Source organism: Nycticebus coucang, chromosome 20 (genome assembly GCF_027406575.1).
Source record: "Nycticebus coucang isolate mNycCou1 chromosome 20, mNycCou1.pri, whole genome shotgun sequence".
Classification (NCBI taxonomy): Eukaryota; Metazoa; Chordata; class Mammalia; order Primates; family Lorisidae; genus Nycticebus; species Nycticebus coucang.
Window position 1 is genome coordinate 21,571,374 of NC_069799.1, and position 25,400 is coordinate 21,596,773.

The window sequence follows — 25,400 nt, forward strand, 5'->3', positions numbered from 1 at the left end:
CTCGGAGGCAGGGAGGGCACTGGAGGCAGGGTGCTGATTCCTCAGCTCTAGCAGTCTCTGGCCAGGCTGTGGGTGGGGTGCTTGGTGTGGTAGACTGTTGGGGTGGCACTGCTCTTGAGCCTCCTCCCACAGTCTCTGCAGAGGTTGGGCTTCTGATTTATTAGGTGAGGGGAGAAGGGTGAACTGGAAGTTCAGAATGGCAGGGAAAACGTTAGTTCAATTTTTCTGCCTGGCAAGGGAGTGCTCAGAGTCACAGCAGGGTCCCTCTGGGGAAGTAGTTTTCATTTCCTCTAGCTCTCACACATGGAGTGAGACAAGAGGTCGTCCTCAGTTCACCACGAAGCTGTAGAAAAACTGAAGTTTCCTTTCTTGGAGTTGCAGCTTGCATCAGCAGAAGTGATGTTATCACACTTCCCTCTTGGCTTGGATCCCAGTCTTCAGCTTAATTGGGTACATTTTGGATGTTTTCCTTCCCTCTGGACAGGAGTTCTTGTTGGAGGCTGCCTCCAGTCGGTCATCTGCCTAGAATCACCCCTGTGAGGATACAGAGAGTCAGCGAGAGACTTCTGGACCCCAAGAAGAGGACTAAAACAGTGGAAAACCGGCAAGTGGTTGCATGTGTTTAATCAGTCTAAACCCGCCCACAACTGTAAGTTCAGTAGCAGCGAGACTGCAAACCAGAAAGGCCTTACCTGTGAACTGTTTTGGTGTCTTTGGACTTGGCACTCAGTTGGACTGCCTTGGGGAGAGCCTGAGTGGGAGTGCAGAGAACTTTGGCCATTGTCTACGGCCCCAGTCTGAGCTGCTGAGCCAGATGGAGCTAATAGTGTTTGGCTGTGGGCCACAGGGAGCCATTGTGAGTGATCTGCCCCGGCAAGCTCTGCCCTCAGGGTCGCAGAGCTAGAATTGGGTGGGAGCCAGTAACCTAGCAACTGAGTAGCCTAAGGGTGGGATCTGAGCCACCTTGCAGACCCAACCCTCAGGGACAGAGTGACACTGGTTTTGGCACACTGAATAAGTGGATAGCCACTTCAGGAATGATTCCAGCAACAAGCACTTTTTCTGGAAAAGCTTCTGCTCAGCAAGTTTACAAGTTCAAAGTGCCTTTTAAGTGGGCTGAAGAGAGATTTAGGGTGTCTACCTACTGGGGTTTGAGAAATCAGCAGCCTCCAGTCGTATCAGAACTGTGATTAACATCTCATAGCCCTGAAGACCACGTGTTACCCAGACAATATTCAACAAAATATACATACTGCTTTGTTTTTGGTTGTGTTTTTTTTTTTGTTTCTTTGTTTTTGTTTGGTTGTTTTTTTGTTTATTTTGATGTTGTTGATGTTGTTTTGTTTTTTAATTTCAACCTTTTCCGTACAGATATTTTTTCTTTATCAATTTTTTTAGTTAAGTTATAATTTCTCATTGCTGCCTTTTTCAGTAACTAGAACTTCATTTTTGCTAGTGTTTCTACCCCTATTAATTGGTTTTTCACCCAATTTTATCCCGTAAAGTTTTTTGTTTGCTTGTTTTGGTTTGATTTATAGCATTTTTTGTCTTTTCCTCTCTACTTGGTGGAGGTGGGGTACTGTGTATGATCAGGTGAGCAAAGAGCTGCTGACTTCAAGTTAACCACCAAACTGGGCACCCCCAGAAGGTGGATTTTTTTTTAAGGTTGTGTCAAAGTACCCTACTGTACACCTATATTGCTCTGTCTCCCTCTGTCTGTGCCTCTCTTCTTTTTGACAATATTCCTTTTACCCTCCCCCTCTCCTTTCTCTATTTTTTTTTTCTTTTCACTCGGTCCTTCTTTCTTTCATCCCTTTTTTGCTCTTCAACTTTCTCACCCTTCTGGTCTTGTACCAGAAAGGACTCATTGAACCTTTAGTCCACAGGCATGAGAACTTAAAAAGCAAGAGAAAGTGAAAGGAAAATTAGGGCAAGGAAACAGACAAAAGAAATCAATCATGAGGAAGAATCAGCAAAAAATTCCAGGCAACATGAAGAACCAGTCCAGAACAACCATGCCAAGGGACCATGAGGTAGCTACTGCAGAAGATTCCACCTATAAAGAAATGTTAGCAATGACAGAAAGGGAATTTAGAATACACATTATGAAAACAATGAAAGAAATAATGGAAACAATGAAGGAAACTGCTAATAAGTGGAAAATAACCAAAAGGAAATCCAAAAACAGGGCTGCAAGACCCAAGCCCATCTAGTCCAGCAAATAACACCATAATCATTTCCGTATGAGTCTTAATTTTAGTAGATCTTCTGATGCTTTGATTTTCCATCACACTTCCAGGTCTGGGCATACTTTCTTAATTTGAGAGCAATGTATCTAATAGCGATTCCTCACCACCTTCACTGTTGTTGAGGTGGTGAGAACAACTGGTAGCGGCCCATCCTAACCTATCTTCCAGGGTTCCAGGTTGGTGCCTCTTTAGCCAGACTGAGTCTTCTGGCTGCACACAGTTCTGTTCACCAGCAGTGGGGATCAGGGTCGCATTGGGGTTTTTTTGTGCTGCCTTTATGGTTTCCCGTCTATGCCAGGTTGATGTTTGCAACGCCTGCAATGCCTTGAGGAGAGAGTTCTGCTAGTCTCTCATCTCCCAGCTGGGGAATCAGTGGCAGGGGTCTCCCAAACATTATCTCATAGGAATTGAGTAAAAGGGCAAAGAGAAGAAGCCTCACCCAATTTTTGCCAGTTTCTAGGTGTAACTTATTTAAGTCTTCTTTAAGTCTTCTACCTGTTCTAAACTCTGGGGCCTATAGATGCAATGTAATTTCCAGCTTATGCCCAGGACCTTTGCCAACTCTTGAGTTATCTGGGCGATGAATGTCAGGCCATTGTTGGACCCTATCTTTAAGGGTAAACCAAACTGGGGGACAATTTCATTTAAGATTTTTTTACTACTACTTGTGGTGTTTCTGATTTAGTAGGGTAGGCCTCAGTCCATCTGGAGAAGGTGTCAATAAAAACTAAAAGATATTTGTATCTATGCTGGGAACGGTCCAACTCAGCAAAGTCCACTTCCCATTGTTCCCCTAGAAACTCACTGTGGAGTCTGGTCCCTAGAGGCATCTTAGGTCCATTCCCAGCATTCATTTTTACACACGGTTGGCAACAAGACACCACCCACTGAGCTATGTTCCTCTGATGGGGGATATAGATGTCCTTCTGGAGAAGTTCAATCAGTTTAGTGCCTCCCAAGTGGGAACAGTCATATATTTGATGCACAAACTCTCTTCCCAGCTAGGCCAGGACGAGGACGAGGACATGCTGATCAGACAGAATTAGGGAACCCTGGGGGCCTTTGGAGGCATATAGCTTATTTCCTAGTTCTCTCTCTCCTGGGGTGTATGCTGGCAATTCAGGCAGTGCCTGAGGAGCGAGGGCAGGAAGTATTTTGAGTGGTTCAAACAGCTCTCCGGGGAACTCTCATGCTGTGTGGTCAGCTAAAGCATTTCCTTTAGCAGTGGAAGAGTCTTCAGCCTGGTGCCCACCACCTTTTTGGGTAGCCAGATGGCTTCCAGGAGAGTTAGTATTTTTTTCTGGTTCTCAATTTCTCTTCCTTCAGAGGTCAGGATCCCTCTTTCCTGATATAGGGCCCCATGAATGTGTATTGTGGTGAAGGCATACTTGCTGTTGTATAGATGTTGACTTTTCCTTCCCACACCGCAAGGTTTGGGTTACAGCAATCCGTTCTGCCCACTGAGCAGAAGTTCCACGCTTCAGAGCCCAGACCCATATAACTTGATCTAAAGTCACTACTGCTGTTCCAGCATAGCTCACCCCCTATGAAACGTAGCTGCTTTCATTGGTGTAGAGGTCCACTGCTCCTGCCTCAGACCATGGCTCATCTGTCGCATCCTTTAAGTCCAACACCATGTAGTATCCATGGTCTGGAGGAAGCAGGCTCAGGAGGGCATATGAGTTGGGCACAGTAGGGTGGATGGTTTCCACCCCCTTGTTTACTTCCCATAAATCCTGGACAGGTCTGCAGTCATTTGTACCCAGTTTCTGGACTGGCAGCAAGGGCGTTTTCCAGGCTGACTGGCAGGGACTCAGGATCCCAGCATCTTTCAACCTTCTGATGTGAACTGCGATGCCCTTCCTGGCCTTTAGAGAGATTGGATACTGTTTAACTCTTACCGGTTGGGCTGACTGACGAGGCATATAAAGGTTTCTCAATGTCTGCATTGAGAAATGGAAGAGTGGTGGGCAGCCAATCCCGGGGGATTATTTTCTACCCTGACTCCAGGAATTTATTTCTATAGCTGCGTCTGGAGAGCATGTCCTGTAGGTGAGATCTCTCCACCCAGGAGGTGGTATTCTTCTGATAGAGGGCAAGTCAGAAGAATCCAGGATGGACCTTGCAGAGGGGATTGGTAGTTAATTTCACCTCCCCATCTCCAAAAGAAATTGTGGCTAGTAGTTTTTGGAATAAGTCTCTCCCCATCAAGGGGTATGGACATTCTGGCATCACTAGGAAGGAGTGGGTGTCAGTTCCTTTTCCTAAATTAGTTATTCTAGTCCATGGGTATGATTCAGTGTACACTATAGCTTCCGGTATGGTTGTTTGATACTTTAAGAGTGGGCCTGCCACTTCCCTTAAGACAGAGAAGGTGCAGCTGGGCATTGTGGCAGGTGCCTGTAGTCCCAGCTACTTGGTAGGCTGAGGCAAGAGAATTGCCTAAGCTCTGGAGTTGGAGGTTGCTGTGAGCTGAGATGCCACAGCACTCTACTGAGGGTGATAAAGTGAGATTCTGTCTCTACAAAAAAAAAAAAAAAAGACAGAAGGTGGCTTCAGTGTACACAAGGAAGTCTACTGTTTGGTCCCCAATGTCCAAAGTTACCATGGGCTCCTGGGGGCCTAGTGGTATGGGGCCCACGCCCCTTTGCTCCAGTTCTAGAATGGGGGCCGTAGGAGTCAGCTGGCTCCTCTTTTTCTTGGGATACTCATTTTTTTAATGTCTGGTTTCTTTGCAGTAGGCACACTGGTCTTACTTCAGTGGGATTCTGTCTCTCTTACTCCTTTTTTCCCCCTTCTCTTCTCTTCTTCCTCTTAAATCTTTGGTGGAATCCCAGTCCTACAGGGTAATGTCTAGTACCCGGGCTAGCTTCTTTGACTATTGGATATCTGGGTCATCTCTATTGTTAAGCACTCGTTGGGCTACCTCTACTAGATCAGATAACAGCTTTCTCTCAAAACCCTCTATCTTTTATAATTTTTTTGTGGATATTTGGGGCTGACTGGGAAACAAAGGTGATATTAATAGCCTGTCTGTTTCCCAGAGCCTGGTGGTCTATTGGAGTATAGAGGCAGTAAGCCTCTAGGAGGTATTCCAGGAATGCAGCTGGGCTCTCATCTGCCTTTTGAATTGTTTCTCTCACCTTTGATAGGTTAATGGGTTTTTGAGCTGCTGCCTATATGCTTTTGAGGAGCCTGTTGGTAATTGTTGAGAGTCTTATGACCTTCATTGGTGTCGGGGTCCCAGTGTGGGTGGACACAGGGAAACAGATTCTGGCAGGTGGGGTCCAAAGTGTTTGTCCATCTGGATCTAGAACAAGCTTTTGGGCTTCCCTAACAATTCTGTCTCCCTCCTCACATGTGAAAAGCATCTGTAGCAACTGCTGACAACCGTCCCAAGTTGGTTGATGGATAAGGAAGATTGTCTCTAAGAGTGAAATTAACTTGTGTGGTTGCTCTGAGAAGGAAGGGTTCTGTAATTTCCAATTATACAAATCACTGGTAGAAAAGAGAACATACACCATAAGTGGTTGGATATTGGAACATACACCCTTAGGTAGGGCGTGTGACCTAGCGCAAGGGTAATACTGGGGCTGGAGATGAAATAGTGGACACGGCGGGATCTGACTTGGGATGAGGAAACTGGTAAGGATGTCCACTACGAGTATGCGGAGCACTATGCATTTGACTCAAGTCAGGAAAAGGGGCTTCCTCTGCTGAGGGATGTTGGGGATGGAGTGGTGGAGGAGGAAGAGGCTCTGTTATCAAATCTACAGCCTCCAGGTTCTCAGTAGGTTTGGGGATTACAAGCTGAGCTGGTTCATTTGCTCCTCATCCCCTCCTCCCATGCTCCCAACCTTACCCTACCTCACCCCTCCTGGCCCTTTTTCCATGTGGTTTGTGTGAGGAGAATATTTCCAGCATTTGAGCCTTTTGTACAGGCTTTAAGATAGGATGGCCTTTCCATAATTATGTTGATCCAGACTTGAATATAAGGGATTTGAGATGCCTGGCTTCCCAAAGTTTATTCTCTATACCTGGTAGGCTAGCAGTAAATATGTGCCGCCCCCTGGGGGCCATCCCACTCCAAAAGTGGGCCACTCTCCCACAGAATTTCTGGAGATCAAAGGCATTGACCTGATACCCCTCCCCATGGGCTCTTTGCTGAAACTCAGCAAGTTTGGAAGCTCCCTGACCCATGTTTTTAACTATCCTATCTATAGGGGTACACTGAAAGTTTATAATCTTTTGGCTGAGTATGGCATAAGCTTTTTCTATGAGAGGTTTTAAGAAAGCTTGTGCTGCTAAATCTTGGAGAGAGGCCACTTGGGAGGGCACTTGGGAGGCCTTGGATCTAGGACAGGGTAAGCACTATTTGGCCAGGGCCCGGTATAGCAGAGGGGATCCCGGAACCAGGAGGGATAATGAAAAAAATAATGGGCAGTATATTCCCAGTGGTCAGAATACCTTTCCAGTATTCCATGATAGGCTTTTTAAAGAAAGAATACTCCCCTTACTATATCTACAGGTTTAACAGAGTGGCATCTCCACAAGTCTCATCTTTGTCTAAATCAGCAATTTAGATTTATAGGAAAAGTAACAGGGTGACAGAAAAGTTAAACCAGTAGGTCAACCAGGTGTGAATTCTGGAGCCAGTATGGGATGATCACATACTAGAAACATTCTCACGTGGTTGATGATACCCAAGTTGATCACATTCTGGCCTGTGCCACACATAAGTCCCATGTCCAGTTCAATCCCTAGCATGACAAAATTCTTTATTATGCTGATCAGGAAAACAGCACTGTATAGTAATTTTGCAGAAGAAGCAAGAGTCTGGATGGTATAAGCAGCAGAAAAGGTGCCTAATTTTTGGAGAGAAAGCTTTCCCTAATTTTTGGAAAAGTGATGGCCCCAGGTGCAGGCAGGTCATTAAACTCAAAAGAAGATTAGGAAGGAGAAAAAGGAAAGAGTCAGGATGTACAGCTAGCCAGAGAGCTACATTTTCTCCCAGAGTCTAAGTGGCAGGGGCGCTAGAAGCCAGCCCAACAGCCATAACAAGAACAATGCTGTAAGAGTAATGAATACAGGATAATAAGGAAAAAGTTCTAAAAGTGGCTCTGAAAGCCTTGTAAATTAAGAATCTGGTGCACAAGCTCACCAATGCTATCTGATCTCGTAGCATAGAGAAGAAGAAGGCCAAGACCTTGGCCCTTAATTTGACTAATAAAATGGAGGGTGACACATAAGGCAGAGAAGAAAATAAGGGAAGAGCTCCGGGGTGAATTTCAGCAAGGTTCTCTGATACACTAGATCAGTAACCCACAACAGAATGTGTTCCACAGAACGAGAACAAGGGTGAGTCCATTCCTCTAATAAGTATCTAAGGAAGAGGGCAAATTTCCAGGACAGATAGAGACCCCAGTCAAAACTCACAGAACTGAGGGATATGGACAAACATGTGCACTTAAAACACACACCAGCTTTGTCTGCCCACATGCCCAGAGGAACAGAAGACCCAATCTTGACATAGGTGTGAGGTATAATTCTTGTTCCAGGTCAGAGGGCCCTATTATGGTGGTGTGATTCGCCGTTAAGCCATAGGATAAGGTGTAGGATGGCAAGGGGGGGTCACCACACAGAAAAGATAGGACACAGGGGCAGAGACAGACAGTAAACCAAAAGGTCCAGAACTCGAGTTTTTTTTCTTTTTTTTTTATTGTTGGGGATTCATTGAGGGTACAATAAGCCAGTTACACTGATTGCAATAGTTAGGTAAAGTCCCTCTTGCAATCATGTCTTGCCCCCATAAAGTGTGACACACACTAAGGCCCCACCCCGTCCCTCCCTCCCTCTTTCTACTTCCCCCCCATAACCTTAATTGTCATTAATTGTCCTCATATCAAGATTGAGTACATAGGATTCATGCTTCTCCATTCTTGTGATGCTTTACTAAGAATAATGTGCAGAACTCGAGTTTTTTAAGAAACAACCCCCAGTTCCTGTGACTGCGTCCATCCGTGGGATGCTTGTCCCAGACTCACTGGTGAACACACACCTGACGATTTTCTCAGAGAAGTTGTTTTGGTTTTTAGTTTATGTGGTGTGGATCGGGTCCTGGCCTCACACACAAGGCTGAGGGATTTCATCTCAGTGGCCACTCCCTGGGTGAGAACTGGTCTTGCAACAAACCATTCCTGTGGGTCTTAGCCCTAAGCTGGTGCCTGGGGTGAAATCTAGCTGGGGCCTCTAAATGTTATAGGACAGACTTGAGATATCAAGACCCAAAGCCAATCAATAAAATTCCAATAGGAAGTCTTATTAAAAAGACCAATTGGCTGGCTGTTCCCTGGTATGGGTCAGTTTAGATAAGGTAAGCTGATGCAATATTGGGGTGAGCTTGATGATCAGAAAATTGCTGAAACAGGTATTGTTTAAACATTTACAGGGTGTACAGTAAAAATAATCACAGACAGACATTCAGTGGCATTAGTCTTAGTCATTTTTTCTAAAAATATCTTTTTAACCGTCAGGTCTGGTTCAGCTTATTGGGATCCTCAGTATGGTGAGCTTGTACAGAGTAAATAGGAGAAGTGGGTGTCCGCTTCTATAGCCCAGTCTTCTTGGCTGCACTACTTCCACTTCCCTTTTTTTCCTTCTGCTTCTTTTAACACTTCATTAAACAGTAAACAGTTTATTATAATTTCTTACACACTTATCTTAAAATCACACCTAATGTCTAATGCTTTCTACTGTTTATCATTTATTATTAATCCTTTGTTATCTATTTTACTTACTCTTAAACTATTACTAAGTATTAGTAACTTTCTTAAGCTATTGTTAAGTATTAGTAACCTCCTTAAACTATTGTATGCCCTCGCACTCCCCCATTGATTGTGTCTTGTTGATCTAGCAAGCCAGCTTCACAAAACTTAAGGGGAAGGAGGGAGTGAAGCAAGAAATAGAGAAGGCAAAGAGGGGGATGAGAATGACAGGATTTTTTTCTCATGTTACCATGATGTGTGTAGGAAACATCATAAGTCAAGTAAAAATAAATATGCCCATGGGACATCTCTTTGCAAATCATATCAGACAAACAGAAGCATGCATGTGTGTCTATTACAAAAAAATAAGAAAGGTCTCAAAACATATAGTCTCATGGCACAAGGACATAGGAGGCAAAGTGAAAGGTCCCACACTGATCTAATTTGGGACAATTATCTCAACAACATGCACAGACTATAGTGTATGGAATCATATCAAATACACAAAAGATCATCTTAGGAAAAATATCCTTTACCTGTTCTCTTTGTTTGCCACAGTATCATTGTTATGACAATGGATAAAAAAGATTAAAGCTTTAATTCTTCTTTTCCTGATAGGTTAATTTAGAATATAGAGAAAACACAATTTTTTTAAAAGTTGACTTCAAGATGTCATGGAGGTACATGTGTTTTAGTTACATTGTTTGCTTTTCTAAACTTTTAAGTCCAAGGTATAGGTATGCCCTTCACTCAAAAATGTCTAATGTACCCAGGCCAAGTGCCTATTGTGTCAGAATTTATCCTTCCCATTCCTGTTCTTCCCCTCCTCCCACACAATTTTTTTTCCCCACAGTTCTTTGGCCAAGGCCAGGATTGAACCTGCCACATCTGGTGTATGGGGCCGGCGTCCAACTCCTCCACAGGCGCTGCCCATCCCCCACACAAATTTTATTGTGTTTTCCTTAGTAGGAGCAAACAGGTGTTGATCAAATAGTTCCAATTTAATACAGAGCACAAGGAGTGCTTATTTTCCTGTTCTTCTGATACTCATCTCAGAAGAACCTTCTCCTGTTCCATCCACTTTGTTACAAAATACACTGGATCACCAACTTTTTAAGGTTGAATAGTAGTCCATGTATACATATACCACATTTAATTCATCCATTCATGTAGTGATGGGCACTTGGTTGTTTCCATATCCATGTGATTGTGAATTGTGCTGCTGTGAACATTTGAGTGCAAGTATGGTGGGTCTACATTCATTCTTTTGAGAAATCCCCATACTGCAGGGGGCTGGACTACACGATTAGGATTGGGATGCCCAGCTTTGGAGCACCCAAGAAGCTGCTGGGTTGGGAGTGCTGCTCTTGGCTAAAGGGGGCAAGTGGTGGGTGGGCTGAGAGCAACAGGGCATTGAGGCGGCCTGCTGCCCCTTCCCCCCACGCCTTTGAACTTGGGACAGAAGCTTCCAGAAGCTCCCCAGGCTGGCGCCTGCTGCGGAGACAGAGGCCTCTCCACGGACTAGCATGGTGGGAGAGCAGCCGTGGAGGAGAGGATGAGATTGAAGCCGGAGACCCCGGAGCTTGAGTGTTCCCCAGAAAATGGCTGCAGTGGTGGTGGCGGCCTCATCACCACGGAGCCTTGGCATGAGGACACGGCCCAGGCCTAGGCCATCCAGAACTACAGCCATGAGCAGCCTCTGGGGCAGCTGCTCTAGGTAAAGACCCTGAAGAAACTGAAAGGCCTGTTAGGAGGAGTTTTCAAATCCCCAGGAAGGGCAGAGAAAAGAAAGGTGGCGCCTCCCCTTCTCTCCAGCCCCTCTTCTCTCACCTCTACATCTTTTCATTAGAATCTCTCTATCTCCTCTTCCCACACCCATCCGAGACAAGTAAACCCGCATGTGGCGCCAGCCGCCTCTCCTGTCACTGCTGTGGAGCCCAGCTGCTGTGCTTGCTGTGAGAGGAAAGCAGTGGAATCACGTTCTCTGCCTCCCCCCGTCCCCTTGGAATTTGGAAGTAGCTCAGGTTTGAAGTTTGTCCCTAAGGCTGCAGCTTGCAGATAGGAAAGATGGTGCTCGGCACTCCTCCCTCCCAACTCCTGAAGTCAATGAAGCTGATGTGTCCTCCTAAGGAAGCTTCTGAGAAGTCTCACTGGAAATGGCCCAGGACTATGGTTTCTGGGGTTTTCTCAAAGGACACTACGTTCTGAGGATCACGAGTGGAAATTCTTCGCTGTGTCTACTTGATATTTGCTTGATGTCAGCATCTTTACTTATTTAGAAATCTCCGTTAGTAGAAGTAATCAATGCACACCGGTTATTTCCCATCACACTTCATTTCCATGTAGATTTTTTCCCCTTCTCTTTGAAGCATTAGATTCAATAGGTCTCTCTCTAAACTTAGCTGTTTTTTTCTTGTATTTGAAAAGAATGGGAAGGTAGATTCTTGATGCAGTAATTTCCCCATAGAAAAAAAATGAGAAGTTAGCTTATGCACAACTTCAGAAGGTAGAACTTCAGATTTTATTAAAAAAAAAGTTCAGTCTTAGTCTTTGGAATCAAAATGGGGACAGTTGCATTAATTACGTTTACCTTTTTAAATCTTAACGCCATATTGTTATTTGGAGTCAGAATTTCTAATGGAGAACAACATTAATATGGTTGAGTTATTAGAGTATTATTTTTGACTGTCCAGTAATTTTACATATTGTGGATTAAGATTTCCTTTTGCCCTACTGAGTGGTTTAGTTTTTCTTTATTTACCTTGGAAAATAATAGAAATTTTTCATTTTCATAGAGATTTTGTTGAAATTTGAGTCTTAGTAAGACATAGAACCTTGGCTGAAGCTTGTGTTTCTTTCCAAATGCATAACCAGCATCATTTGCACAGCTGGACTTGCAAAGTAAGATAGATGTTTTGTTTTTGTTTGAATGACAAGCCAAAGAAATAAATACAGATGTGAAAAACCATTTTGATAAAGATGAAGTTAACCTTTGTCCATGAACCTGAATATTTCTAGAAATATCTTTTAAATGAATTAATGTGTTATTTTAGGGTTCCAAAATAAGCTTTTCAAAGGTCAAGATTGTCAGTTCTTTTGCTGTATTTAGTTAAGATGTATGGCTGTAGTCTATGTGAGAAAAGTTAGATGCCCAGCCTGAATCATCAATTGTTAGAAAATAAGTTGGAAGTACATTCAGATGGGCCCTGGTGATGAGGTAGGAGGTTGGACATTTTTTAGTTTATTTATTTTATTAATTCATTTATTTTTTGAGACAGATTCTCACTATGTGTCCCTCGGTAGAGTGCCATGGTCACAGTTCACAGCAACCTCAAACTCTTGGGCTTAAATGATTTTCTTGCGTAAGCCTCCAAAGTAGCTGGGACTACAGCTGCATCCATTTTTTTGTCACGGTTGTCTTTGTTTAGCAGGCCTGAGCTTGGTTGGAACACACCAGCCTGGGTGTATGTGGCTGGCGTCATAACTACTATAGTACAGACTCAAGCCTGAACTTTTCTTTAACCTGGTAAACACTTTTTAAAGTCTATTTTATTTTAGGGTAAGAATAGGAATAGATCACAGTATACTTTAGCCCTTTGTGAGGACCAGAAAATTGTCCTATAGGTCCTTACAGTTGGGTTGGAAATGTGAGAAGGCAGTAGGAGTGGTGAGAAGGCATTGTGTTGCTGTTTTTTTTTTTTTTAATTAGATAAATCTGAAAGGTCAAACCAACCCCAATTTGCACTTCCTTTCTATTTGCCCTACAGCAACCCCTTCAGCACATAGGCCTTGCGGAAATGGACTGTTAAACAAACATATCCTGCAGAGACAGGGGATTAGCCCAGAGTACAGCAGACCCTGGTGAAAGGGCATTCATATCCTCCATTCCCCTGGTAACTAATCAACCCCCTACCCTGTAAATCTAACCTTGCAAAGATCCTACCTGCCTTCCTCCCCTCTCAACTGAAAAAAGGTATTTAAAAACTCTTCCTCTGTGATGCCGGGCTGAGAATTTTTCACTGTGAACCTATCTCTGGTGGCCGGCCAATAAAGGACCCCATATGCAATTTGAACAGTGTGCAGGTGTTTTCCATAGAAGTCCACTGGCATTTGGTACAACAAATCAAATACAGAAGTTGCTGAGAAACACATCTCCATTGAATACTAGTTAAAGGTGTATCAGTGGACTTTTTTTTATGTTTACTGAAAATGAGTAATTTTTCACTTTCCTAAATACTTAATGCACTGAGTGGCCACTGTTGAAATAATGAACTAGTAACTTAAAGAAAATTTATAAAAATTAAACAGGCAGCTATTTTTACCGCTATAAACTTTATTTCCATACTGAGAGAAGTTAATGCTAGGAGATAGAATTTAATAGAAAAATTCAGCTTTTTAAATTTATTTTTGAAAAAAGTTTTTCATCAGAAACGGTTCAGGTACTACTAGTTTTACAATTTATCCCAACTTCATGTTTTGAAAGGTTTGAAAGACAAAGGTATCTTTTATAGGATTTAACTAGGTATTATTAGTTATGATCATATGAGTCTTGTCCTGAGTATTAGATAATTTTCAGTAGTCCGCTTGAACTTTTCACTACGTAAAGTTCTGTTGCATTCATATTTTAATATGGTAGATCTTTGGGACTATGCTTTTCCAGTGAAATTTAAAATTAGGATTTGACTGTTTTTTATACCTTAAAATGTAAATACCCTGTGACTATAGATTGTTTTCTCAAAGATCTTAGTCTTGACAATAGTATGACATCCAAAATGCTGCCATTGTAATTGAGTAATATTGGCAAACTTATACAGTGCTTATAGACATTGTTCTTTGCACTTCACATGTATTGACTGAATGAAGTCAATACACTTCACATGAATTGACTAAATATCAACAATATGTGGTAGGTACTATTTTACCTACCACAGAAGAAACTAACGTACTGAGAAGTTATTTAACTTGCTCAACATCACACAGCTCGTAAATGGTAGAGCTGGAATTTAAGCCTACCTGTAGAGTATTTCTTACCACTCCTCAAACCCTATAGCAAGAATTTTAGAAAAAAATCAGAATTTAAGTTAGTTGCTTTTGCTCTATCCAATTTGTTAAAGAAGAAAAGGGGGGTTAGTTTTCCCTATTAGAGAAATATTCTGTATGTATTTATCCTTGGACATTTTGAGAGTCGGAAATTATGTTCACTATCAACATTAATCCCAACAGATTAAATAACCTGATCATTTCATTTAAAAAAAAAAAAGAAATCCCCAAACTACTTTTCATTTAGGTTGAACTAGTTTGCAATCCCACCAACACTGCATGAGTATTCTTTTCTCTCTGTATTCATGCCAACATCTGTTGTTTTGGGAATTTATAATATGAACCATTATCATATGTGTTAGATGATATCTCAGTGTGATTTTGATTTTCACTTCCCTGATAATTAGAGATGTTGAGCATTTCTTCCTGTGTTTGTTTGCCATCTCGTTTTCTTATAAAGGCATCATTTTATTGGCCTTCAGGCTATATTATAAGGCTATAACAATCAAAACAGCATGATACTGGGGCGGCGCCTGTGGCTCAGTGAGCAGGGCGCCGGCCCCATATACCGAGGGTGGCGGGTTCAAACCCAGCCCCGGCCAAACTGCAACCAAAAAATAGCCGGGCGTTGTGGCGGGCGCCTATAGTCCCAGCTGCTCGGGAGGCTGAGACAGGAGAATCGCCTAAGCCCAGGAGTTGGAGGTTGCTGTGAGCTGTGTGATGCCACGGCACTCTACCGAGGGCAATAAAGTGAAACTCTGTCTCTACAAAAAAAAAAAAAAAAAAAAAAACAGCATGATACTGATATAAAGTCTTTGGCTACGAACAGAGAATAGACCTTTGGATCAGAACAGACAATCCAGATATGAAACCATCCTCACATGCCACCTGACCTATGTCAAAGCTAACAAAAATGTACAATAGGGAAAAGAATTCCTATTCAATAAATGGTGCTAGGAGAACTTGATAGCCAACATAAAATACTCCAAAACGACCAGCACCTTTCACAGTGGATAAAAGAAAAACCTAAGTCATCAAACTATAAGAATTCTAGAAGAAAGTATAGAAAAAAATCCTTATATTGACTGAGCTAGGGAAAAACTTATAAGGAGATCCAATGCATTCATGGCAACATGAAAAATAAATAATTGGGGTCTGGTCAATTTAAAAAGTTTCTGCATAGCCAAAGAGACAATAAACAAAACAGACAACCTACAGAATGAAAAAAGGTATTTGCATGTTACATGTTCAATAGAGGACTCATAAGCAGAATCTACAAAGAACTCAAGCAAATTAAGATCAAATGTTACCATTAAAAATTGAGCAAGAGACTGGGTGCAGTGACTCATGCCTGTAATTCCAACATTTTGGGAGGGTGAGAAGAGCAGATTGCTTTAGCTCAGGACTTGAATACCAGCCTGAGCAGGAGTAAGGCCATGTCTCTACTGAAAATAATAATTCTAATGGATATAACATGACAACCAAAGTTAAATGAAGTATCCAGGCAGTACCAGATCCCTTTCTGAAGAGGAAACCCTGACTGCAGCTGAGAATGAGATCCTATTGTTATTCAGGAGATTAAGGGGAAGGGTTTCGAGCTCTAGGGTGGAATCTGTCCAATCAGGCTCTCAGAAAAAGGAGGAGTGAATTCCACAATCTAGCAAGGCTTTTTTTTGTGTCAACCCACCAAGGTCAATCAGAGAAATTTTCATTTCTTATTCTTCCTTGTAGAAATTCTGAGTGTGCTACCATGTCCTCTGTATCCTTGTGACCAAGAAGTGCTGAAAAATCTGAAAGGAGGATGTTAGGACAACATGGAAGCTGGGATATGGTGAGTGTGTGGGGATGGTTGTCCTGGGGGGAAGGAACCAACTAGAATCAACTGCGGTGGGTCCGATGCCTCCCCATATCATCTCCAGATTGTGTGGACCTAAGTTCCTGCTGGATGGTGCAGCTCAGCTTGTGGATCTTTCTGGCTACAGGATGGAAGTTAAAATTGCAGCCAGGACCCTGGGAGTCCTGTTCCATTTACAAGTGACTTTGCAGAGACAGATGCCCTCTGTGTGCAGCTGTGCACCTGCAACCCCATGTCTCCCCAGATTGGGCATTAAGAGGGAACAAATTATCAGGGGAGAATCCAGACTAAGTGGTTAGTGGTGTTGGTAAGTCCTTGGTCTTGGGGATTCAAAGAATGAACCCAGGGGCATAGATAGGTGGTAAGGTAAGATTTTATTAGACAGAAAGGGATACAGAAGGAGTCAAAAGCACCAGAGTTTCTGGCAAAAGGAAAGAAAGATCCAATTTGGAAATCTTTCTCAGGGATCCTTTATCTAGAGTTATCTCAGTATTAAATCCTTGCAGTTTTTCCACAGGGAAGGACTTAGGGTATGTGCTCACTACTTAAGGTGGAGCCACCCATTATATCTAGCTCGGTTCTTGACCTTGCTAGAGCCCAGAGGGTGTGCCCTGGAACAGGCAGGCTGTTTGTGCCTAGAGATGAGTGTCTGATTCCTGAGCTTCCCTTGGCCTAGAGAATGGAGGGTCCTTGTCAAGCCCAGAGTGGGAGAACCCTGAATCAGTGTCCCTATTCTGTATTTTTGCCTGTTAGAAATTAAAAAAAGTCTCAAAAGTAAATGAAACTGAGGCACTGTTAAAACTTTAAAGAGTTTATTAGAGCAAACAGTCATAAGGAACCCACCCATGGTTTGCGTTTGGGGGTCTGTTAACTGGATGAAGAGTGTCCCACCACTTGTCATTGTCAGCTACTATACAGAGATGGGAATATGTCCACCAAACTTTAATTCTCATGAGTCCAGTGATTCTGTAGAACAGTGAGAGTAGACTTTCCAAGATTGTTCTGTTCTTCTATTTTCAAAATATCGATTTTATACATCATGGTTCACAGTAAACATCACAATAACCCTTATTTTAAATAATAATCAGCACAACTCAGTGATAATGTATTATAACATTTCCAGTTCAAAAGTTAAGTTCCTAAATTTTCCTAAATCAAAGACCACATTAATATTTTATTTTATTATTTTTCTGAGACAGAATCTCACTTTGTCATTCTTGGTAGAGTGCTATGGCATCAGAGCTCACAGCAACCTCAAACTCTTGGGCTCAATAAATCCTCTTGCCTCATTTTTGCATTTTTAGTAGAGACAGGGGTCTCATTCTTACTCAGGCTGGTCTCAAACTTATGAGCTCAAGCAATCCACCTGCCTTGGCATCCCAGAGTGCTAGGATTACAGGCATGAGTCACTGTGCCCAACCAATTCTTATTTTGAACAATAATCAGCATAATTCAGTGATCTATTACAACATTCCAATTTCAAAGGTCAATTTCATAAATTGATTTTGCTAAGGTATTCAAGATGGACATCTTTATGGTGGTAGCTAAATTTACAAACAATATCAATAGGAAACAGGAGATGAAGATCAGGTAGAACTTATTCTGACAAGAACAGCTGTGACATGTCAGCCTTACTATCTGACATTCTTATTCTCACTCCCTGTGCTCTCACTATCACCCTTCCCCCCCAGCATACCTCTCCTAGGGCTTGTAATGAAATTCTAAATTTCTCCTCCCTTCACCATATTCCCAAATGTCAACTTCCTGTTCTGTGAAGTGAATGTAAGCGGCGTCGCAGAGTATAAGTCCTGCAATTGAAATTGTCTAAAATAAAAAGAAGGCCACAGCTCTTTTTGGCATGCGACAAAAATCTTTATTTTACCTCAACTTATATAGGCAGTACTGCAGGTCCACATCATAAATTACTAATCTATTAGATGAAACCCAAAGTCCCAGGCCCTAACCACCTGGTGTCAGGATCTCTACAGCTTAGGCGATAACAACACTTCTAACCTTATCTAAAGTTGTTCTTATTCTAAGTAATTGGAAGTAACATGCTATAAAAACCAGAGCTCTGGGAGATCAAACGTATACAATGCAGAACTCTGGGGAACCAAAAGGTTACAATGTCTGACCTTTAACAGACCATCTGGAGGTAGTCATCCATCTTTAGGGAGCAGTCTGGAAATTCCTGAGATATACAGAGCCTGCCTTCAAGCTCTGCCTCCATGCTCAGGCCAAAAGTCAGCAGACCCTGTCTCCTATATGAGTAGACCTGTAACAGTAATGGAGTGTTAGCCAGGTTTTTCCGTTCCATCTCACAAAGACTGTTAACTTACTCTCACAGAAAGAATCTGTATAAAAGTCTTACATATAGGCTTTTCACCTATATTTCCCCCCTTTTCTGGTAGTTCTTAGCATTCAAATCCATCATCATCAATGCAAAAATTGTGGCATGTCTTTCATTTTCTTGTTTGGTTTGATTAAGTCTTCTACACCCAATGTATAAAGTTAAACACAAAATTAATAATAATGCAAAAGATCTAACAGAACTTCCAATCAAACCATGAATTTTGGGTAATGTGTTTATTTATTCTATCATCTATACCCTTTAAAATCGGATCTCCATCTACTTTATCTACCTTATGTTGAAAAGTTGAATATGCCTCATGCTGTAAATTAACAATATCAACAGTTAAATTTTCATGATTTAACAGATTTTTTTTTTCATTTTTTCCCAAGGAAATTTAATTTCATTATAAATAACAGGAGTAATACAAAAAGATGTCATATTCCAATCACATTTCAATTTTATCTGCTTCTTTAAACTAACCAATTCATGTCCTAACATAACAACAGCTTGTTCTAAATCTGATAATTCATTATATGTCTTGGTGTCAATTTGCTTTTGGGCAGTCCAGGACTTTTCAGAGTTCTTATGCTGATTGGCAACAAAGTTCTGAGTTTTAATATTTTTTGTTAACGCAATGCCAGCAATAGCAGCAGTAGCAGTAATGGCAATGATCCCCAAGATGGCAGCAATAAGCAAGCTAATGAAACATCTGCTTCTTTTCACGATCTTATCTGCCAACAGCTGCAGGATGGAAAGTGTCAGGGATTGTTGCCAGGGTCTGGTCAGGTTAATCGGCAGCCACACTCCCGTGCGAGCCCGCAGCAAGTATAATTGTTCCTTGGATGGATTAAAACTCAAAGAATTGTTAACACAAGTAAACATTTGACAAATAGGATAAAACAATTCTCCTGTTACTTTATTCCAAGTAACATTACCTTTTAGCCATACAAAAGTTAGGTGTAAACATGCTTGAATGTACATGGTGTTATTCACTGCAAACTTCATTTCTTATTCTTGGAGGTTATTATGGAAAAATAATCCTCCAATCCAAGCCTTAAGATGTTGTAAATCTGCAACAATTTTCCACAAATGAATTTGTTTAGGATATCCTGCAATTTCAGGTATCGAGAATGGGGGGAACCCTTCGTTCATTCATGAAATATATTTAAAAGCAGAAGTTGACACTTTACTCTCATTATATAAAATTCTTAAAGGCAAAGCTGATTCTAAGTCTGATCTTTAGCCATAGGTCCCAAATCCATAACTTCTCCACTTGTAGTGTTAAGAAGCATATGTGCATATTTCCCTTCACACTTGGTCCAGTGCACCCATTCACTGATCTTGGAGAATATATGTATTTTACAAGGTGGCAATTCAGAATTATAGGAAATTTTGTCCATATGGATCTTGTCCAAGTAATAAGCACTTACCATGAACATTTCAGATATCTGACTTTTATCCTCAGGCTTATGGTTATAAAAACTAGTGCAAGTTTGAATAGACATATTAAGACAATGGGGTGATCTCCAAAATATATAGGCAGACCAATCACTCCAGTTCTATAATTATAAATTGTCATGCCTTCTTCTTCAGGTCTAAAAGATCCTCTGGTGTCATAAGGACCAGGGAGCCAGGATGAATCATTAACGTAGATAGACACAGTAGGGTCTAAACTGCTAATGCATCAAAGTAAATGAGGGTTAAGAATGTATGTCTAGTATTCATATTTCTGTCCTTGAGCCTGGGCAATTAAAATGGCCATCATAGCTAAGAACAAAGTAGGAACAGTCATCTGCTGGTGTGTGTTCTTTACTAGAGCTTCCGCTTGATGGGACAAATTCTTTACCTGCCCCCAAATCATCAGGGATGCTCCCCTTGTCCCATCTAGAGCTGCTCATCTTTGCTTTCAAGATGTCATCACTTTCGGTTTGGTCAGGCGGGATATCACTTGTTCCTCTGCTTCCATAGAGTGTGTCCCGCAGGCCCTGTCGAAATGTCAAATTTATGTCTGGAACCCAAAGTTCGGAATTTTCTGTAGATATATGACATGTGCTGGTGTCCATAAGTTTGTTAAGGTGTACTTGTAATGAAGAGGTTGATTTAATGGGCGGGGGAAGTAACCTTTATCCAGTGTTTATGGACTGGAGTTTCATTTTTATCATCCATATTCAAAAAATTTAAATTAAAAAGAGCTGAAGATAGTCTATTCTTGGGGTGATATTATATTGTTCTCTTCCATTTTTTTTTCAAAAGCATTTCTTTTAAAGTTCAATTTTGTCTTCTAATGATGGCTTGTCCTATACTATTATAAGGAATGCCAGTAATATGCTTTATATTATGTAATTTAAAAAGGCTTGAGATTTATTATAAATATAAGCAGAATCATTATCTGTTTTTATAGTTAGAGGTTTGCTCATGACTGAAAAACTTCTAGTAAATGAGAAATTACAGCATCAGCTTTTTTGGATATCATTTCTGAAGCCCATGAGAAGTGGGAATAAGTAGCAACAGAATGATGGATATATTTTAATTTTCCAAATTCTTGAAATTAAGTAACATCCATTTGCCATAATTGATTGGATTAATACTCCTCTAGATTAACTTCTATAGGTAAATGTGGAGCTGTTGATAAGTAGGTTGATAAGTAGGGCAAGAACATATTATAGCTCTTGCAGTATGCCAAGAAATAGCTAGTCTTCTTTTTAAAGCTTGACCATTAGTATGATGTATTGTATGTTCTTGCTGAGCTAATACTGAGTTAATACTGAACCTACTAACTGATCAAAAGTTTGATTTCGTGAAGAAATAGGTCCTGGACAATTAGAATGAGCTCTAACATGGATAATGTATATGGGAAATGATCTATTTCTAATTAATTGTTGAAGAAAGGAAAACAATAAAGTAAGTTCTTGGGCATTAGTTGGTAAAGTAACAGTTTCAATAGTTTGAACTATGTGAGTAGAATAAAACGAGTCAGATGTAATGTTAAGAGCTTGGTCAGGAAAATCTGTTAATAATAATATAATAGTAAATAATTATGCCTTTTCTACAGATGGATAAGAAGATTGTTGCACTTTATGAGTATGAGGACTTAAATATCCAGTTATTCCCAATTTATTTGCATCTGTATAAAACATTTCTGCATATAGGATGGGTTTTAATTTTACTATTTTAAGTAAAATCTAAGTAGTATTTTTAAAAAATTGAATTCTTTTATTTGGAGGAAAATGATTATTATCTATTAAAATGATTATCAATATAGTCTGATAATGCAGTTTTCCAATCAACATTTAACATAAATAAATCAGAAATTTGATTATTAGTTAAAGGAACAATGATTTTTTTCAAGATCTCTTCCAACTAATTGTCTTAAACATTGTCTCTCTTTTAAAATTATAAAAGCCATTTTTGGTCATATATTTCCATCTTTTTAGATGCTTTATTTGGTAAAAAGCAAAATTCAACAAAAGATGTTTCCTGCACAATCAATTCTGTAGGAGAGTACATGGATGGAAAAACGTAGATGTAGAAGTTGTTAATTTGAGAAATCAGATTTAATTGAGCATCCTGAATATGTTCCTCAACCCACTGTAATGCTTTTTCAGCCTCCAGAGTAAGCAGTCTAGGGCTATGGAGGTTAGGATCCCCTTCCAAAAATGGAAAACAAATTAGTAAGAGAATAAGTAGGAGTTCCTAAGGGTGGCCTTATCCCATTAATATCTCATAATAATTTTTGAAAATTGTTTAGAGTTTGAAGGGAATCTCTTCTAATTTGAACTTTCTGAGGAATAATATTTTGAGCAGTAATACAATATCCTAAATATTCCCAAGGCTCTTGAGTTTGTACCTTGTCTTCTGCTAATTGAAGACCATAGTCTTTAAATTTTGAGCATGCCAATTGATATAATTTCTATAATTTATTAAAATCTGGATGTGTCAATAAAATGTCATCCTTATAATGTAAACACATACACTCTAGAAATGATTTTCTAAGTTCTTCTAAAGGTTGATCTATAAATAATTGACACAAGGTGGGGCTATTGAGCATACCTTGAGTCAATACTTTACAGTGAAACCTCTGAGTAGGTTTTTCAGTGTTTAAAGCAGGAACTGTGAAAGCAAAACATTCTGTCTTTTGGTTGCAAATGAAATTAAAAAAGCAATCTTTTAAATCAATAATAATTATAGGATAATGTTTGGTATTAAGGTAGGATTAGGAATTCCCGGTTGCAAAGACCCCATCAGGTGGATAATTGAATTAATTTTGCTTAAATCTATTAACATTCTCCATTTACCTTATTTCTTTTTAATTACAAAAATTGGAGAATTCCAGGAACTTGTAGATTTCAATTTTTCATCAATTAACTGATCCAGTACTTCTAATTTTATCGAAGGAAAGGGCCACGGCTCCACCCAAACTGGTTTATCTATTTTCCGTTGCAAGGAAAGGGCAAAGTGCTGGGCAGAGGCCCCTAGGAAATATTTATTTCTGATAATGAAGGAAGCCGTAGGCCTGTTTTATCATTGTCCATCCGAGTTATTTCAAGCTTTCTAGGAACATAAAGCTGAGTTGGATCATAGGCCATATTAAACATAATATTTTTAGCAGACTTTGAAATTGTGGGAATGGTAAGCATAGCTCCCCATTGTTGTAATAAGTCTCGGTCCTGTAGTCCCACCTACCAGGAGCCTGAGGCAAGTGAATCATGTAAGCCCAAGAGTTTGAGGGCTGCTATGAGCTGTGATGCCAGGGAACTCTACCAAAGGTGACATAGTGAGACTCTGCCTCCAAAAAAAAAAAAAGAATGGTGCTGTCAAGTCTTCTACTTGAAGATTTAATTATGGCAATTTCTTGCCATATTGCCTGTGCTGCGCATCAAATTTTAGTATAATTATGTTATAAATTAGTTTTCTGTCTATTTCAGAATAGTGGATAGAATTTCTGGGGTGGAGATTATTCTTTCTTATTATATTTCTGAAATGCTGTCTAGGGTTTCCAGACATGATATAAACCCATAAGATGTCCCACAAGTTTCACTGTACAGGCATCTCTTTCCAGGACTTCCAGTCACAACACACAGTTGTGCAGCACATTGTATACTGCCCCAAAATTGATAGGTGAGATCATCTCTCTGGCTCATTGGGAGCTACAGTTTCATTTTTAGCAATTAGAGCCAGTTTATCTAAAAGATAAATTCACAGAGCACCACTCATTCCAGCTGTGTTTCATTGCACACGTGCATTGAGTAGATCTTAGAATTTCAATTCCCTCTTCTCCTCTTACAGAAATGTTCAATGATGTGTAGAAGGCACTTGCAATGTCCTTATCTCTCCAAGACCTAAATCTACAGCTGCAAAATTTAAATAAAGGTCCTGGGGTTCTTCAGGTTGTGTTAGAGACTTTCCATGAGGGAATCTCTTCTCCAGCTTTTTTACAATCAAGAGAACAGAAACAGATTGATTCCACCAAGAAACTAGATAGAAGATCTGACTTCAACCAGGAATGAACAAGACATGTCCAGATTTTGAACTGAGACTACACAAAACCTAGGGGAGACATTTTCTTCATTAAGAGACACTGACATTGATAATATATAACTAATTTCTTTGAGACAGAGTCTTATTTGTCACCTTCCTAGAGTGTCATGGCATAACTTCCAGCAACCTCTTGCCTTAACTTCCATAGTAGTTGGGACAGATGTCTGCCACAATGCCCAAAATGTTTTTTGTTTGTTTTGTTTTGTTTTGTTTTTGAGACACAGTCTCAAGCTGTATAGAGTGCCATGGCATCACAGCTTACAGCTCACAACAACCTAAAACTGTTGGGCTCAAGTGATTCTCTTGCCTCAGCCTCCCAAGTACCTGGGACTATAGGTGCCTGCCACAATGTCTGGCTATTTTTTTTTTTTTTTTAGAGAGGGGATCTTGCTCTTGCTAAGGGTTGTCTGGAACTCATGAGCTCAAGCAATCCACCTGGCTTTGTCTCCCAGGAAGCTAGTATTGTAGACATCAGCTACTGTGCCTGGTCTTAACCACCTCATTTTATCTGGAGTCAGATTAAAAACTCTACCCATTTTATTCATTTATTCAGGGATTAATGATATGCTGTTATGTGGCCATATATTTCTCTATGGAGTAGTGGGAATACCTGGATCCTAAAAACTCTGCCCATGGCCATTTGGTCAATGTGTTATTTATTTATTTATATTTTAGGAACTGTTGACATTCAGGGATATCACCATAGAATTTACTCTACAAGATTGGGAATACTTGGACCCTGCTCAGCACAATTTGTGTAGGGATGTGATGTTAGAGAACTACAAAAACCTGGTCTCCGTGGATAAGAATACCTTACCTTCAGAATATCTAATTTACCTCATGGGTTTTTTTTCCTTCCTTTGCTGAATGTGTCTAAAGCTTGCTCTTTGTGTGAATGAATCTCAGATTCCTGATATAAGAGAGAAAGGTTTGGTTTGCTCACTTATGGTTTTTTGTTTGTTTTAATTTCTTTTACTGTGCAGAAACTTTTTAGTTTGCCTTTTAGTGGTTCTATTTTGGACATCGTCTCACTATGTTGCCCTGGGCAGACTACCATAGCATCACAGCTCACAGCAACCTCTAACTCTTGGACTTACATGATTCTCTTGTCTCAGTCTACCAAGTAGCTGGAACTACAGGCACCTGCCACAACCCTGGCTAGGCTTTTAGTGTTTTTGGTTGTAATTTTTTTAGTGTGGTAAAAACATCATTACAAAAGCTGCTGTTGAAGAGATTATTCCCTATGTTTTCTCATACAAGTTATATAGTTCTGGTATTACATTAAATGTTAATCTATTTTGAGCTTATTTTTGTATACAGTATGAAAATTCAATTTCGTTATTGTGCACAGGGATGGCCACATTTTATTATGATTTATTAATGAGTTTATACTTTCTCTTTCACATCTCTACATGTCCTTGCCAAAAACTAGTGCTGGCAATTACATGTAGATACTAACAGGCTTATTTCTGTTTTTTCTATTCTTCTCCATCAGTCTATTTGTCTTTTTTTAGGTCAGTACCATTCTCGTGTTTAGCATAGCTTTGTAGTAGTTTGAAATAAAGAAGTGTGAAAATCTCCAGTTCTCTGGATATTTTCTT

The 25,400-nt window shown here is 40.4% G+C and overlaps 1 long non-coding RNA gene across 3 annotated transcripts in view; it reads left to right on the forward strand.

Annotated features, from left to right (window-relative positions):
- The window catches only part of LOC128573007 (uncharacterized), a 104,017-nt gene that overhangs the window by 32,897 nt on the left and 45,720 nt on the right, over positions 1–25,400 (forward strand). For 2 of the 3 annotated variants that reach the window (XR_008376293.1, XR_008376294.1), the window contains 2 exons: positions 485–649; positions 15,785–15,884. This is a non-coding gene — a long non-coding RNA (uncharacterized LOC128573007). The remainder of the gene's footprint in view (positions 1–484; positions 650–15,784; positions 15,885–25,400) is intronic. The other variant, XR_008376295.1, reaches the window with a different exon arrangement.